At 49.1% G+C, this 16,245-nt stretch overlaps 1 pseudogene; it reads left to right on the forward strand.

Moving 5' to 3' along the window:
• Positions 1–1,911: 1,911 nt before the first annotated feature.
• LOC147991454 (uncharacterized) lies at positions 1,912–13,124 on the forward strand (annotated as a pseudogene).
• Positions 13,125–16,245: the final 3,121 nt, after the last annotated feature.

Below are 16,245 nucleotides of genomic sequence, written 5' to 3' on the forward strand. Positions count from 1 at the left end.
ATGAATACAAAAAAGTATACACTCATGGCTTATATTTAAATTTTAAAATGATGAATACAAACATTTACTTAGCAACTATAATTATGCACAAGTGTATATTTTTCACTAATGACTTATATTAAAAAACAATATATATTTTTAATATTATATACATGATTAAATATCCATATCAACAGTTTTTACTGGTATATTTTTACTCATGACTTATGTATATTTTTAATTATAAAAATTTAACTATGCAAATGTGATTATAATTATTGAAATTTTTTTATAATAAAAATAATTTTTAAATGTAATTTTAAAATAATATTTATCATTCTAAATAATATAAAGATATTTACAATTCATAAATATTATTTTAAATATACGGATGTGTTTTGAAATAATACATGAACACGTATTAAAAATAAGTAATTTTGTTGGGATGCATGGTATTTTTAAAAGAAATATATGATTGTTTTGAAAATAACACATGAACATTTTTATTTAATGTACATTTAAAATTTCTGTATTAACTAGATATTTATATAGTACATGCATGTGTATTTAATTTTTTTTATTTACTAATCATGGTTTGTATTTATAAAATTTATAGCACACAAATATTTAAACATAATTTTTATAACTTACATTTTACAAATATATCTTTAAAAATTAGTGCACAATGGGCCGCAATATCTGCAGGCCATCCAAACTTCAGATGCGTACCTGTTAAATATATGTTGCTAAAAAGAACCTGCTGAATACATATAGGTTAGTTATCCATTGAGCATGTCGTAAGTGGAACAGCTAACTTGTAGCGCAGGTATGCTCTCTTGCCTTGGTCGCGTGTTCGAGTCTTGACATCCCCTTTTTCCTGCCTCCATATGGATCTTTCTTCAAAAAAAAAGATATTCTGAGGGAGTTTTCAAAAAAAGCAGGCCACACGCACCCCTCTCTCAGGTCCAGTGGCTGACAGTGGGACCCATGTGCCTAGTCAGCGCAGATTTTGTATACCCACGCGATTAGCACTGTATTTGCACATTTGAGCCAAGTTTTTTCACCACTTCGATGTACACCGCAATTTCTAGCACCAAAGTGACCATTTACGCCAAGTTGTAGCATCATCAATGTAATTGACTCTTTTAAAAACTGGATTTGGTCCGCGTCACCCACGGCCACGGGAGCCTCGCTGGTCCAGGAAGCAATGACGTGTGTGGTTGCTCGCAACAAGCCTAATCATGTCCGTGAGAAAAAAATTGGATTATTTGGTTGTCTGATCTGTACCAGATTTTGATCCGCATGAAACTTAAAGCAATTATCTGTCAGACCCGTTAAGAACGGCCGAATCAACCATTTCCAGCGATCGAGGCTCGAGTGATGTAGGGGGACGCGACGCTGACCTCCAGCGTCCACGGAGATGGCGCAAGCTCGCGCGTGTTTTCAAAAAAGCGGCGGGAGGAATTGGCGTCACCTCCCACCGAATCAGCCGCCCTATTTAGCTAGCCGAAGAAGACCGTGACTTGCCATGATGGCGCCTACCACCCGCCTCACCTACCACGAGTAATGGCGCCGCAACCACCGCCATTAATGGCCGCGCGGGCTTATCTAGCCTCCCTCCCCCTCTCGCCCCATCGTCCCCCTTCCCTGGCGGCTGCTCTTCGTCAGATCCCACGGCCCAGTCGAGCGAGAGAGATGGTGGGGGGCTCGCGGAAGGGAACAAGGGCGTGGCGGGTGCGCCCCAATCACCAGGTGGCGGCGCCGATGGTCTCCCAGCCGCCGGTGCCGGTGTCGCAGTTGCCGGTGTCGCGGTTGCCAGTGACCGAGCGGGGGACGCCAGAGGCACACGCGAAGATGATTCGCGTGGTGAGGGAGCGATTCCCGAACTGCGACGTCTAGCCAGCAACCCTCATCGAGGTCATCCAGCACGCGATGTCCGAGGAACGCGCGCGGTTCGCCGGCGACGATGGGGGGATGGATTACGAGCTCATCTTCTGGGCCATTCAGGAGGCGGAGTCAACGGATTTGAGGTAGGCGGCGAAGTGGGCGAGTTTCAGGACAAGGAACCCGTCGCGGCTCAACATTCGGCCTCCAGCGGTGCTGCAGATCGCCAACATACCACCAGAGTACCTGCCGCCGGGGACCGTCCTGCCCAGGGTCCCCTGAATCGAGGGGAGCCCGGCGTGCACGCCCTGCAGGGCTTCTCCAACCTGTGGGCGCGGCGTGGGAGGGTGAGGGAGTCCTGGATTAGGGGGTGTTCGGGTGGCCGGACTATACCTTCAGCCGGACTCCTGGACTATGAAGATACAAGATTGAAGACTTCGTCCCGTGTCCGGAAGGGACTTTCCTTGGCGTGGAAGGCAAGCTTGGCGATGCGGATATTCAAGATCTCCTACCATTGTAACCGACTCTGTGTAACCCTAACCCTATCCGGTGTCTATATAAACCGGAGGGTTGTAGTCCGTAGGACATCAACTCCATACACAACAATCATACCATAGGCTAGCTTCTAGGGTTTAGCCTCCTTGATCTCGTGGTAGATCTACTCTTGTACTACCCATATCATCAATATTAATCAAGCAGGAGTAGGGTATTACCTCCATCGAGAGGGCCCGAACCTGGGTAAAAACATCGTGTCCCTTGTCTCCTGTTACCATCCGGCCTTGACGCACAGTTCGGGACCCCCTACCCGAGATCCGCCGGTTTTGACACCGACATTGGTGCTTTCATTGAGAGTTCCTCTGTGTCGTCGCCTTTAGGCCCGATGGCTCCTTTGATCATCAACAACGATGCGGTCCAGGGTGAGACTTTTCTCCCCAGACAGATCTTCGTCTTCGGCGGCTTCGCACTGCGGGCCAATTCGCTTGGCCACCTGGAGCAGATCGAAAGCTACGCCCCTGGCCATCAAGTCAGGTTTGGAAGCCTAAATTACATGGCAGACATCCACGGAGATTTGATCTTCGACGGATTCGAGCCACAACCAAGCGCGCCGCACTATCTCGCGGGGCATGATCTAGCTCTGTCACCGAACAGTATCCCGGAGGCCGCAAACGCACCAGCTCTGACCCTTAATTCGGAGCCAGTTGTGTCAATCGAGGATGAGCGGTTGCCCGTCACCTCGGGGGCTGCGATCTCAAAGGCGATCGAGCCGAACGCCGGCCCCACACTCCGCAGCCCCTGCCGATCGAATCCGATTGGGCGCCAATAATGGAGTTCACCGCCGCGGACATCTTTTAGCACTCGCCTTTTGGCGATATCCTGAATTCTCTCAAGTCTCTCTCTTTATCAGGAGAGCCCTGGCCGAACTGCGGTCAGCGAGGATGGGATACGAACGATGAAGAAATTCAAGGCCCACCCACCACCCACTTGGTAGCCACTGTCGACAATTTAAACGACATGCTCAACTTCGACTCCGGAGACATCGACAACATGGATGACGATGCAGGAGATACCGATGAACCAACGCCCACAGGGCATTGGACAGCCACCTCATCTCACGATGTGTACATGGTGGATACCCCTAAAGGAAGCGACAACGAGGAAAAAGGGGATGGAACGGGAGATCGACCCCCCGAAAAGCAATCAAAGCGTCGGGGTAAACGCCGACCCAAGCCCCGCCTCGATAAAAACCCAGCCATAGAGCAGGACGAGCCGGTAGACGACAAGCAAGCCTTAGAGCAACCGTCCGAACAGGGCAACACGGATAGAGAAACCGAACATCCCTCCTCCGGCGAAAATGGCATTCCGGACGACCTCACGCCGGATAAACCCATGGAGCAGAAGAATCTCCACGAGAGGCTCGTTGCAACTGCACGCAGCCTGAAAAAGCAGAAGCGGAAGCTAAAAACAGCGGAAGATGCACTCCAGATTAGATGGAGCAAAGTAATCAATACCGCAGATAAATACGGCGACGGTAGCCGCACTAAAAGCTATCCGAAAAGAAAGCTACTGCCTGAATTCGACGAAGAGGCCCTAGAGCCCTTGCATTCAAAAAATAAGAAAGCCACACGGTCGGATAGACAACCCCATAAAGCGGCAAGCGGCGCCGCACTTAAATCGGCATGCGACCCACCTAAGGATTCGCATCATGGCCTAGTTAGGTCCATTTATGGACCAAGAAAGCAAGCTCTCATAAGCAATGCAATAAAGCCATCATCAGAATCCGGCACACCCAAATACAGGGGTGCCGCACACCCCCCTATGTTTCACCGATGAGGTCCTGGACTATGAATTTCCAGAGGGATTCAAACCCGTAAACATAGAGGCATATGATGGAACAACAGACCCTGGAGTCTGGATCGAGGATTATATCCTCCACATACACATGGCTAGAGGAGATGATCTCCACGCCATAAAATATTTACCCCTTAAGCTTAAAGGGCCAGCCCGGCATTGGCTTAAAAGCCTTCCTGAAAACACAACTGGAAGTTGGGAAGAGCTTGAGGATGCTTTCCGAGCAAATTTTCAAGGGACCTATGTCCGCCCTCCGGTTGCAGACGATCTTAGTCACATAACTCAACAGCCCGGAGAATCAGCTCGGCAGTTCTGGAATAGATTCCTCACTAAAAAGAATCAAATAGTCGACTGTCCGGACGCCAAAGCCTTAGCAGCTTTCAGGCATAACGTCCGAGATGAATGGCTCGCCAGACACCTCGACCAAGAAAAGCCAAGGACAATGGCCGCACTAACAAGCCTCATGACCCGCTTTTGTGCAGGAGAGGACAGCTGGTTGGCAAGGTGCAGCCCCAGCGACCCAAGTACATCCGAAACTAGGGATGGAAACAGAAAACCGCGACGCCACAAGGACCGTCGCCGGACTAAGGAAAAAGTCCGAAGAGCACGACAGTCAATGCCGGATTCAAAGGCTCGCGACAAAATCAGACAAAACCGCCCCTCCAAGATAACAGGGACGATCCATCCAACTTAAATAAAATCCTGGACAAGATATGTCAGATACATAGTACTCCCGGGAAGCCTGCTAACCATACCCACAGAGATTGTTGGGTTTTCAAACAATCCGGCAGACTCAATGCCGAACACAAGGGGCTCGACACACCAAGCGAAGACGAGGACGAACCCCAAAAGCAGAGCACCAGGAAACAAAAGAACTTCCCACAAGAAGTAAAAACAGTAAACTTACTTCACATAACAAAACATGCGACGCCCATAAAGGTACGCACCACACGACCTATCCCCAAAGGGTCCCGCCACTGGTTGTCAAAACCAATCATCTTCGATCAGCTAGATTATTCTAGAAATATCAAGAATGCAGGCTGGACTGCCTTGATACTCGATCCAATAATTGGAGGACTCCAGTTTTCAAATGTCCTCATGGACAGCGGCAGTGGACTAAACCTGATATATTAGGATACAATCCATCACACGGGGATAAACCCAGCAAGAATCCGCCGCAGCAAAACCTCCTTTCAAGGGGTAACACCTGGTCCGGACACCCATTGTATGGGTTTTCTCCGGCTCGAAGTTATATTCGGCTCTGCTGATAACTTCCGCCGTGAAAAGCTGACCTTCCATCGTCCCGTTCTCAAGTCGCTATCAAGCACTACTGGGACGCGAAGCTTTCGCCCGCTTTAACGCAATACCGCATTATGCATCTCTCACGCTTAAGATGCCCGATCCACAAGGCATCATCTCTTTGAAGGGGAAGCACTAAAGTGCGCCTCCCCAAGCAGAGGACTGTGCGGCCGCTTTGACAGCCCCACAGTAAAATGGCCTCACCGGCCAAAAAACTTTGGAATAGGTCATTAAATACCATGAACGCGGATAGACGAGTTCGGGACAAAATCATCATTGATGCGGGCTTAGTGGCCATATACCCCCACTAGGGGCTCCATGCATATATAATAAGAGACAATAAAGCTCAATTTTATATATTTTACTTTATACTTTGTTTATTTTAAACTTCTGTTCGGCACGACCCGTTTTCAACTCAGTTCCTCTCTTTTACAGATGAACGTCGTGCGGCGCCTGTCCAGGATACGGCACAACGGAGACACAGGCGCAGACGTGCAGTAGGGACCCATCCTAAAGGATTCTTTTTAGATTAAGACCCTGCGTAAACCTTTTTTACTGTCTCTTGTTGCTACACATCCCCTGGTTTTTTTTGATATAACCAAGGAGGAGGCTGGTGTCTTGGCATGTGGCCACGTCAGAATTTTTGCACGTACCTGGACACTAGGGGCTTTTTTAATAAAGAGTGTTGTTTCGCCCACACTCATAAAGACTGAACACCTTAGGGAGTGTTCGGCGTCGCGAGTTTTGGCATTATATGCATCAGCTCCGAATCATGTCTTTGGTCAAATGTTGGGTTGCCCGGCTCCTGAGTTCGGCTACCTTACGTTCCGCTCTATCGGCTAAGGCAGCACCAGGAGAACTACTGCGATTGTGCCCCGGTTCGGCCGGGCGAGCACCTCAGTAGAGAAAGCCGAAAATTGACTGTCATGATGTAGCGTGAGACTGGTCAGCCACTCGATGACCTATCAGAATCTATCGGATTCCTCCGCTTTAACGAAGGGCCGCTTCCTGGTCAGGCACATACGCGCCCGAACTCGGGCGAGCGCAGTCGCCACCAAGGGGCTACCTAAATAGTCTCACTGTCAAGCTCCTATGGCTAAGTGAAAGTGTTAAAGCATTATAGTCCGGTTGCTTGGCCCGCTGCGCTATCACCTCCTTTGTAGGACCAAGACGTTGGGTTAAGTGTGAAAATGCGTCTTCTGCGAGCACCCCCGCACTATGTGCGTGGGGGTTGAAGCCAACGACTGCCATCTTTCAGATTTTGTATATATATATATATATATATATATATATATATATATATATATATATATATATCTTAAAACGGTCGCACAGGAGGTGTTCCCAATACTTGAAGGCACAAGTATAAAAAGGTCACTACAGTTTATCAAAATATTACTTTATAATTACATATGCTATCATAACATAGCATCTTTCGAGCATTGCGTCTCTATTACACGAGCGCCTTCAAGGACTTCCTGAAAGTAGTGCTCGGAGGGTACTCGGCTTTTGTCCGAATCTCGGGACGCAACAACGGTGGTCTCCATCTCTGCCCAGTATGTCTTGACACGGGCAAGAGCCATCCTTGCGCCCTCTATACATGCTGACCTCTTCATTGCATTAATACGCGGCACCGCGTCAAGGAATTGCTGCACCAAGCAGAAATAACTCTTCGGCTCCGATCTCCCCGGCCACAGATGACCCATGACGTACTTCATGGCGAGTCCGGACAACCTATTCAGTTCGGCCCATTGAGCCAAACGATCGTCCACTGCCAGTGGACGCTCTGGATTGTGAAACTGCGACCAGAAAAGCTTTTCCACTTCGCGATCTTTCTGATCTCGAAAGTGTTCGGTCGCATCAGCAGCACTCGCTGCCAAATCCAGATAGGTATCCTCCACACTCCACATCCGGTCCAATGGAGCAAACTTCGGATCGCAAAATTTCCTTCGCAGCATAAAGGGCTTTCCAGCCGCAATCTGTTCGGCCTGACGCAGCTCCTCCTTCGCAGCTCTCATCGCAGAGCGCGCGTCCTTGGCATTGGCAACGGCCTTCTCTAAGTCCGTCTGTTTCGCCTGGTCTTCTTTCTCAAGAAGTCTGCAATGGTCTGCAGCACTCTTTAACTTTTCGGCCATCTCGGCCATCTCTTCCTTGCTTCGGCAATGAGCAGCCTGTTCGGCTCTCAGCTCTTCAAGGGCTTTCGTGGCAGCCGCATCACTTTCTCTGGCTTGTTCTTTAGCCCGGGCAAGTTCTGCCCTAAGACTCTCCACGGCAGCCGCACCATCTGCATCAAGCACACACATCGTAAGACACTGGCATAAAACCCTTCTTACCTGATGCCGCCCGAGGAATTACATACCTTGAGCCTCATCAAGCCGCTTGTTGACAAGTGCAACGTCAACATCTGCCACGTCCAGTTGCCGCTTTAGTTCGGCAAAATCATCAGTTCGGCTCGATTCCGGACACCCTGCCGCCTACATTCAAAGGCGACATCTTAGACCTGGGATTATGATCCTCCGCGTGCCGTCATTTCTTGACGACGCGCAGAGTCTTAGGGGCTACTATCTACACAGGGCGCATCTTATTCATGCGCAACTGACAAAAGTGTACATTATCTAATGTACCTCAAAACCCGTCAGTAAACTTTTGACGGCCTCATGCAATCCGCTCTCTACGGATTAGATCCTTCCAATCACCGTGCCCATCAATGCACGGTGCTCCTCCGAGATAGAAGCTCGCCCCAGCAGAATCTTTAGCTCCTCCGGCCGAGCACCAGACGGTGCCGGACTTGTCCTATGACCTCTTTCGAAGGCCGGACGCGGACAACCTCGGGGGGCCACATAGCTATCTTCCGCCCCTGTCGGATTCAGAGAAACCCTCCGCGACGACACCTCAGGGTCGCCCGCCTCGCTAGGCGGCACGGCAGGGGGAGGCGTCCCGCTCTCCATCATCTCCGGAAGGAGATCCCCCGAAGACGAGCTCTGCTGAGAAGGGCTGAGGTCCGAGCTACAAGGTAAAAATTCGGTTAATCTTCTCAGATATAAATCAAGGATTTCCCTCACCCCTCAAAAGGAAAATCTTTCTCTACTTACGGCTCGCTGGAGGGCTGATCCCCTTGAGGGCATAGTCCGGCCGAGGAACTCCCCGGCGTCGGACCCTCTGACGAGGATTTTTTCCCCCGCTTCGAGGCCATGGTTTCCGGGTCGTCAGAGGCGGCTCTCTTCTTCCCCTTAGGAGAGGAATTGTCGGTTCCTCCCTTCGGAGCAGCCTCCTTCGAGGAGGCCATAGTTTCCTTGTCCTCCCCCTTGCTTCCCTCCAAAGGCATTATCTCCAGCATCCTGACCAGCATGGGATCCGGCCTGGTTTCGGGAAGGGGAGCCGGACACCTGATCAGCTTTGCCTTCGCTATCCACTTCTGTTTAAAAGGACGGCTCTTTTAGGGGCAAGTTTATGACAATTATACGGATAGAAGGTCCGGGCACAAGGTTGCTTACTTGACTATCCGGGCGATTGCAGCTTAGGCCTGCGTCCTCGGTTAAATCCGGACACATCTATTGTGATTCGAAGAACAGTTTATACATCTCCGCGGGCGTGGCGCCCATGAAATTCTGGAGAGCTCGCGGTCCCTCTGGATTAAACTACCACAGGCGAAGGGAGCGACGTTTGCCGGGCAATATTCGGCGAATCAGCATGACCTGCGTCACCTTGACCAGGCTGAGGTCTCCTTCCAAGAGATCCTTAATGCGGCCCTGTAACAAGGGCACATCTTTGGGCAAACCCCAATCTAACCCTCTGTTGACCCATGACGCTAGCCGTGATGGGGGACCCGAGCGAAAGGCAGGAGGCGCCACCCACTTGGTGCTCCGGGGAGCGGTGATATAAAACCACTCTCGTTGCCACAAGCCTAGCTCCTCCTGAAAAGAGCCCTCGGGCCATGGAGCATCAGCATTTTTGCTTATAACAGCGCCTCCGCACTCTGCGTGCCGTCCCTTGATCATCTTCGGCTCCACTTTGAAGGTCTTGAGCCATAATCCGAAGTGAGGGGTAACATGGAGGAACGCTTCACACACGACAATAAACGAGGAGATATGGAGGATGGACTCCGGGGCTAAGTCATGGAATTCCAGCCCGTAATAAAACAGCAGTCCCCTCACAAAGGGATCCATTGGGAAGCCCAACCCCCGAAGGAAGTGAGACATGAACACCACGCTCTCACCGGGCTGGGGACTGGGAATGACCTGCCCTTGAGCAGGCAACCTATGCGAAATTTTGCCGGTCAGGAACTTAGCCTCCCTCAACTTTAGTACGTCCTCCTCCGTGACGGAGGAGGGCGTCCATCGGCCTTGAAGGTCAGAACCGGACATCGTCGAAGGTCCGAAGCGCCTGAAATCTGGAGCCTAGGGTGTTGGAACTCGAGGCGACGGACGAACTCGCTTGAGATTGAAAAAAGGAGCAAGGCCTTGGTCTCTTTATAAGAGGTTGAATACCAAGTGCCCTCCCCGCAACCGTTCGGGACTCGTCTTTACTCGAGGAAACGTGCTAATGGGCACGGTTGGGTTACCCATGTCTGTATTGATGAGAAACCCGTAAAAGGGGTACACGATCTCTGCTTTGACAAGACGTGCCAAGGAAACCGCCTCGCAAAATGTGCCGAGGTGGAAAAGTAAAAACGATTCGAGTAAAGGACTTGGCCGTAGTGTGATGACGCACTGCGGAATACGTCAGCAGATTTGATTTGTGTTAATATTATTCTCTCTATGGCAATATGTGGAAACTTATTTTGCAGAGCCGAACACTACTCTTGGTGTTTACAATCTTCTATGAAGGACTTGGAGGAGGAACCCGCCTTGCAATGCCGAAGACAATCTGCGCGCCGGACTCGTCGTCATTGAAGCCTGGTTCAGGGGCTACTGAGGGAGTCCTGGATTAGGGGGTGTTCGGGTGGCCGGACTATACCTTCAGCCGGACTCCTGGACTATGAAGATACAAGATTGAAGACTTCGTCCCGTGTCCGGAAGGGACTTTCCTTGGCGTGGAAGGCAAGCTTGGCGATGTGGATATTCAAGATCTCCTACCATTGTAACTGACTCTGTGTAACCCTAACTCTATCCGGTGTCTATATAAACCAGAGGGTTGTAGTCCGTAGGACATCAACTCCATACACAACAATCATACCATAGGCTAGCTTCTAGGGTTTAGCCTCCTTGATCTCGTGGTAGATCTACTCTTGTACTACCCATATCATAAATATTAATCAAGCAGGAGTAGGGTATTACCTCCATCGAGAGGGCCCGAACATGGGTAAAAACATCACGTCCCTTGTCTCCTGTTACCATCCGGCCTTGACGCACAGTTCGGGACCCCCTACCCGAGATCCGCCGGTTTTGACACCGACAAGGGGCGAGGCGTGCTTCCTCAACCTTCCACCATGGCCGGGCAACCGCGGGGAGATCCCACATCTCCCTGACAAGGTGAGGAAATCCAGACCCAAATCCTATGCTCATTCGATATCTGATGGTGATCTGTGCGCTGAATTGATCATTAAGGAGGATAGGGTTGTCCCTTGTGAAATTATTTGTGACTCCACTTCCATTTTCCCTAAGTCAGTGAGAGATTCTTATGAATCTGCGGGTCCGGCGAGCCAACCCGCCGCCGACGAGCTCGCTTCTGCGGGAGGGGCAGGATTGGGTTCGAATCTGGAGGTCCCACAGACAGGGCCGATCCCACAACCACCACCGTTGGTTTCGGGTCGTGTGGTTGGGAAGAAAATGGGTCATAAAAATACGCTTTCCATTTCTACTAGCGGGGACGGGGAGGAAGTGGCGGATTTTTATGGCCAGCTTTGGGTGGTTCCCTCTCCTAGCCGCCGCCAGCGCCTACATATAGAGAGGCGGTCGCCGCCGAACCCTAACTTTGCAATCCCCAAATTGTTTTGGGTTAGAAAAGATCTGTTTAGGGATAGAAAATTCACAGCGCAAGATTGTTTCCCGATTCAGGCGGTGGGCAGATTTGATCCAACTCCTACTATCTTTAAACTCTCCACCGAGAAACTAGGTTTTCCTAGATCGTTTGTTGAGGTGGTTAAGGCAGTGATGGAGCGGGGGCAGGGAGGGCAGCGGCAATGCCGTCCGCCACCAGGGAAGAAGCCTGCTCCTCAAGATGGGAAGACAGCGGCTCCACCGACCGGAGGTGCTGCTCCGTTGGCGGGTGTTGCCAAGCCGGGGCAGCAGCCTCCCAAGCAGGCGGCGCGTGGGATCCAGCAGCAGCAAGTGGCCGATGCGGCAGTCCCAGCTCCACCTCCTCCTCCTGCTGCTACAGTTCAAACTCTGGACCCAAGGTACAAGGAGATGACTTGCTTTAACTGTAGTTGGCCGGGGCACTATGTGGGTAACTGCATTGAGCCAAAGAAGTGCTTTGTCTGCGCGGGAGGTCATAATGTCAACAACTGCGCTGCCTGGGCAAAACCACATCCTACAACGACCTACTTTGGTAGCGCAGCGGCTGGCCTGGGGTTTTACCATATTGATGTGTCCCACTGCTTCAGAGCTAAGCTGGCTTAACTACAAGAATTGTGCAGTTCTCAAAGTGGTTAAGGGTGAGGTTTCTGCCTCAGAGTTGCTGATTCAGCTCAATGGATTTTTTTGTAAAAACAAAGAGTGGCCTTGGCAGATTAGGGACTTGGGAGAGAAGAAATTCTTGCTGAGATTTCCACCTTGGAAAAATGTTGAAGACCTGATAGAGTTTCCTGCATTTGAGCTTCCAATTGATGGTGTTTCTGTCAAGATCTGCGAGTGGGTGAGAATGCTAGATGAATTTGGAGCACTTACTGAGGCCTGTGTTCAAATTGAGGGGATTCCTCCAAAGTGGTGTGCATGGAAGGTGTTTGCCCAGATTACAGCTTGCTTTGGGATCCTGGTAGATGTGGACTTGAATGGTATATTTAAGAGATTCTATGAGAATATCAGAGTGAAAGTGGCTTGTAGAGATCCCAGGAAAATTCCTTTTGAGAGATTAGTTGAAATGAAAAGGAAGCTATACATTATGTTCTTCACTGTTGAAGGGTTTGAACAACTGGGAGAGGACTCTGATGGAGATGATCTGGACCCAGATTTAGACAATATGGAGAAAGCGGATGAAGATAATAATGAGGACATGTCAAACAAAGATAAATCTCAAGGAGAAGACATGGGAGAACCTATTGATGAGCTGGACAAGGCAAATTTCCCTCCCAAAAATACTCTGGCTGCAAGTTCTAGTCAGTCAAATTCACAGAGAGCTGCTTTTGCAGTGGAATTTCACCCACCCAATATGCTGGATACAATACATGAGCATTTTGTGGAAGAGATTAGGAGCAAAACCCCCGAGAAGAATAAGGAGGCAGATAACGAAAAACCCACTCTGCAAAACCCTTTCCTTCTGAAAGATCTGATCCCATGTCAGCACATCTAGAATATTGCTCTAAACAACTAAGCAGGATTGAAATGGTTGAGACTGATGAAGAGGAGGAAGATTTGGTGGATGAAATGCAATGTCTTCCTAAGGATCTGGCTTTGGCAATGGGATCTGTTAAGAGATATCTGCTGGAAACTCTGGATAGTGTGGAATCGGTGTAGAAGAAAAAACCAAGTGTCAAGAATTCTCCTGTCTGGGGGCGAGTGCTCACAAGCAAACCAATAACTAGGAATCATGGGGACATTAAGATCATGGACAAAGCAGTTGCATATATGAAGAGGAAGAACTTGGAAATTCCCAATACTTTCAAAGGTAAATCATTTGTTGTCCTTGATCCTGATGTTCTTGTTTCAAATACTAGTAAGGTTGATTTATGCATTGGTAGTAACATCGAAGAACAAGTAGTTATTGTCATGGATATGATTGATGAGGAGAAAATCGTTGCCTTAAGTTTGCTGATGATAATCTGGAGATTGTTCTCCCTGATAATTTAGATTTAGAAATGATGGTCGATGAGACCAAAGCTACTAACAATGACTTTCACATTGATGGTTCAGATGGCACTGATGGACCATCTGTTGGGGAACGTAGCATAAATTCAAAATTTTCCTACGTGTCACCAAGATCTATCTATGGAGTCATCTAGCAATGAGGGAGGAGTGGATCTACATACCCTTGTAGATCGCGCGCAGAAGCGTTCAAGAGAACGGGGTTGATGGAGTCGTACTCGTCATGATCCAAATCACCGATGATCCTAGCGCCGAACGGACGGCACCTCCGCGTTCAACACACGTACGGAGCAGCGACGTCTCCTCCTTCTTGATCCAGCAAGGGGGAAGGAGAGGTTGATGGAGATCCAGCAGCACGACGGCGTGGTGGTGGAAGTAGCGGGATTCCAACAGGGCTTCGCCAAGCACTGCGGGAGGAGGGAGATGTGTCATGGGAGGGAGAGGGAGGCGCCAGGGCTTAGGTTAGGCTGCCCTCCCTTCCCCCCACTATATATAGGGCCAAGGGAGAGGGGGGAGGTGCAGCCTTGGCCCTTCCTCCAAGGAAGGGTGCGGCCAGGGAGGAGTCCCTCCTCCCCAAGGCACCTCGGAGGTGCCTTCCCCCTTTAGGACTCTTCCTCTCCCTTGATTCTTGGCGCATGGGCCTCTTGGGGCTGGTGCCCTTCGCCCATATAGGCCAAGGCGCACCCCCTACAGCCCATGTGGCCCCCCGGGGCAGGTGGCCCCACCCGGTGGACCCCTGGGACCCTTCCGGTGGTCCCGGTACAATACCGGTGACCCCGAAACTTGTCCCGATGGCCGAAATAGCACTTCCTATATATAATTCTTTACCTCCGGACCATTCCGGAACTCCTCGTGACGTCCGGGATCTCATCCGGGACTCCGAACAACTTTCGGGTTACCACATACTAATATCTCTATAACCCTAGCGTCACCGAACCTTAAGTGTGTAGACCCTACGGGTTCGGGAGACATGCAGACATGACCGAGATGACTCTCCGGTCAATAACCAACAGCGGGATCTGGATACCCATGTTGGCTCCCACATGTTCCACGATGATCTCATCGGATGAACCACGATGTCAAGGACTTAATCAATCCCGTATACAATTCCCTTTGTCTAGCGGTACGATACTTGCCCGAGATTTGATCGTCGGTATCCCGATACCTTGTTCAATCTCGTTACCGGCAAGTCTCTTTACTCGTTCCGTAACACATCATCCCGTGATCAACTCCTTGATCACATTGTGCACATTATGATGATGTCCTACCGAGTGGGCCCAGAGATACCTCTCCGTTACACGGAGTGACAAATCCCAGTCTCGATTCGTGCCAACCCAACAGACACTTTCGGAGATACCCGTAGTGCACCTTTATAGTCACCCAGTTACGTTGTGACGTTTGGTACACCCAAAGCACTCCTACGGTATCCGGGAGTTGCACAATCTCATGGTCTAAGGAAATGATACTTGACATTAGAAAAGCTTTAGCATACGAACTACACGATCTTGTGCTAGGCTTAGGATTGGGTCTTGTCCATCACATCATTCTCCTAATGATGTGATCCCGTTATCAACGACATCCAATGTCCATGGTCAGGAAACCGTAACCATCTATTGATCAACGAGCTAGTCAACTAGAGGCTTACTAGGGACATGGTGTTGTCTATGTATCCACACATGTATCTGAGTTTCCTATCAATACAATTCTAGCATGGATAATAAACGATTATCATGAACAAGGAAATATAATAATAACTAATTTATTATTGCCTCTAGGGCATATTTCCAACAGTCTCCCACTTGCACTAGAGTCAATAATCCAGTTCACATCGATATGTGATTAACACTCAAGGTCACATCCCCATGTGACTAACACCCAAAGAGTTTACTAGAGTCAATAATCTAGTTCACATTTACCATGTGATTAACACTCGATGAGTTCTGGGTTTGATCATGTTATGCTTGTGAGAGAGGTTATAGTCAATGGGTCTGAACCTTTCAGATCCGTGTGTGCTTTACAAATCTATATGTCATCTCCTAGATGCAGCTACCACGCTCTATTTGGAGCTATTCCAAATAACTGTTCTACTATACGAATCCAGTTTACTACTCAGATAAATCTGGATTAGTGTCAAAGCTTGCATCGGCGTAACCCTTTACGACGAACTCTTTTACCACCTCCATAATCGAGAAAATTCCTTAGTCCACTAGTTACTAAGGATAACTTTGACCGCTGTCTTGTGATCCATTCTTGGATCACTCTTGTACCCCTTGACTGACTCATGGCAAGGCACATTTCAGGTGCGGTACACAACATAGCATACTGTAGGGCCTATGTCTTAAGCATAGGGGACGACCTTCGTCCTTTCTCTCTATTCTGCCGTGGTCGAGCTTTAAGTCTTAACTTCATACCTTACAACTCAGGCAAGAACTCCTTCTTTGGCTGATCCATCTTGAACACCTTCAAGATCATGTCAAGGTATGTGCTCATTTGAAAGTACCATTAAGCGTTTTGATCTATCCTTATAGATCTTGATGCTCAATGTTCAAGTAGCTTAATCCAGGCTTTTCATTGAAAAACACTTTCCAAATAACCCTATATGCTTTCCAGAAATTCTACGTCATTTCTGATCAACAATATGTCAACAACATATACTCATCAGAAATTCTATAGTGCTCCCACTCACTTCTTTGGAAATACAAGTTTCTCATAAACTTTGTATACACCCAAAACTTTGATCATCTTATCAAAGCATACATTCCAACTCCGAGAT

The sequence above is a fragment of the Triticum urartu genome, chromosome 1A, assembly GCF_056163025.1.
Source record: "Triticum urartu cultivar PI428250 chromosome 1A, HENAU_Tu73, whole genome shotgun sequence".
In the NCBI taxonomy this organism is placed as follows: domain Eukaryota; kingdom Viridiplantae; phylum Streptophyta; class Magnoliopsida; order Poales; family Poaceae; genus Triticum; species Triticum urartu.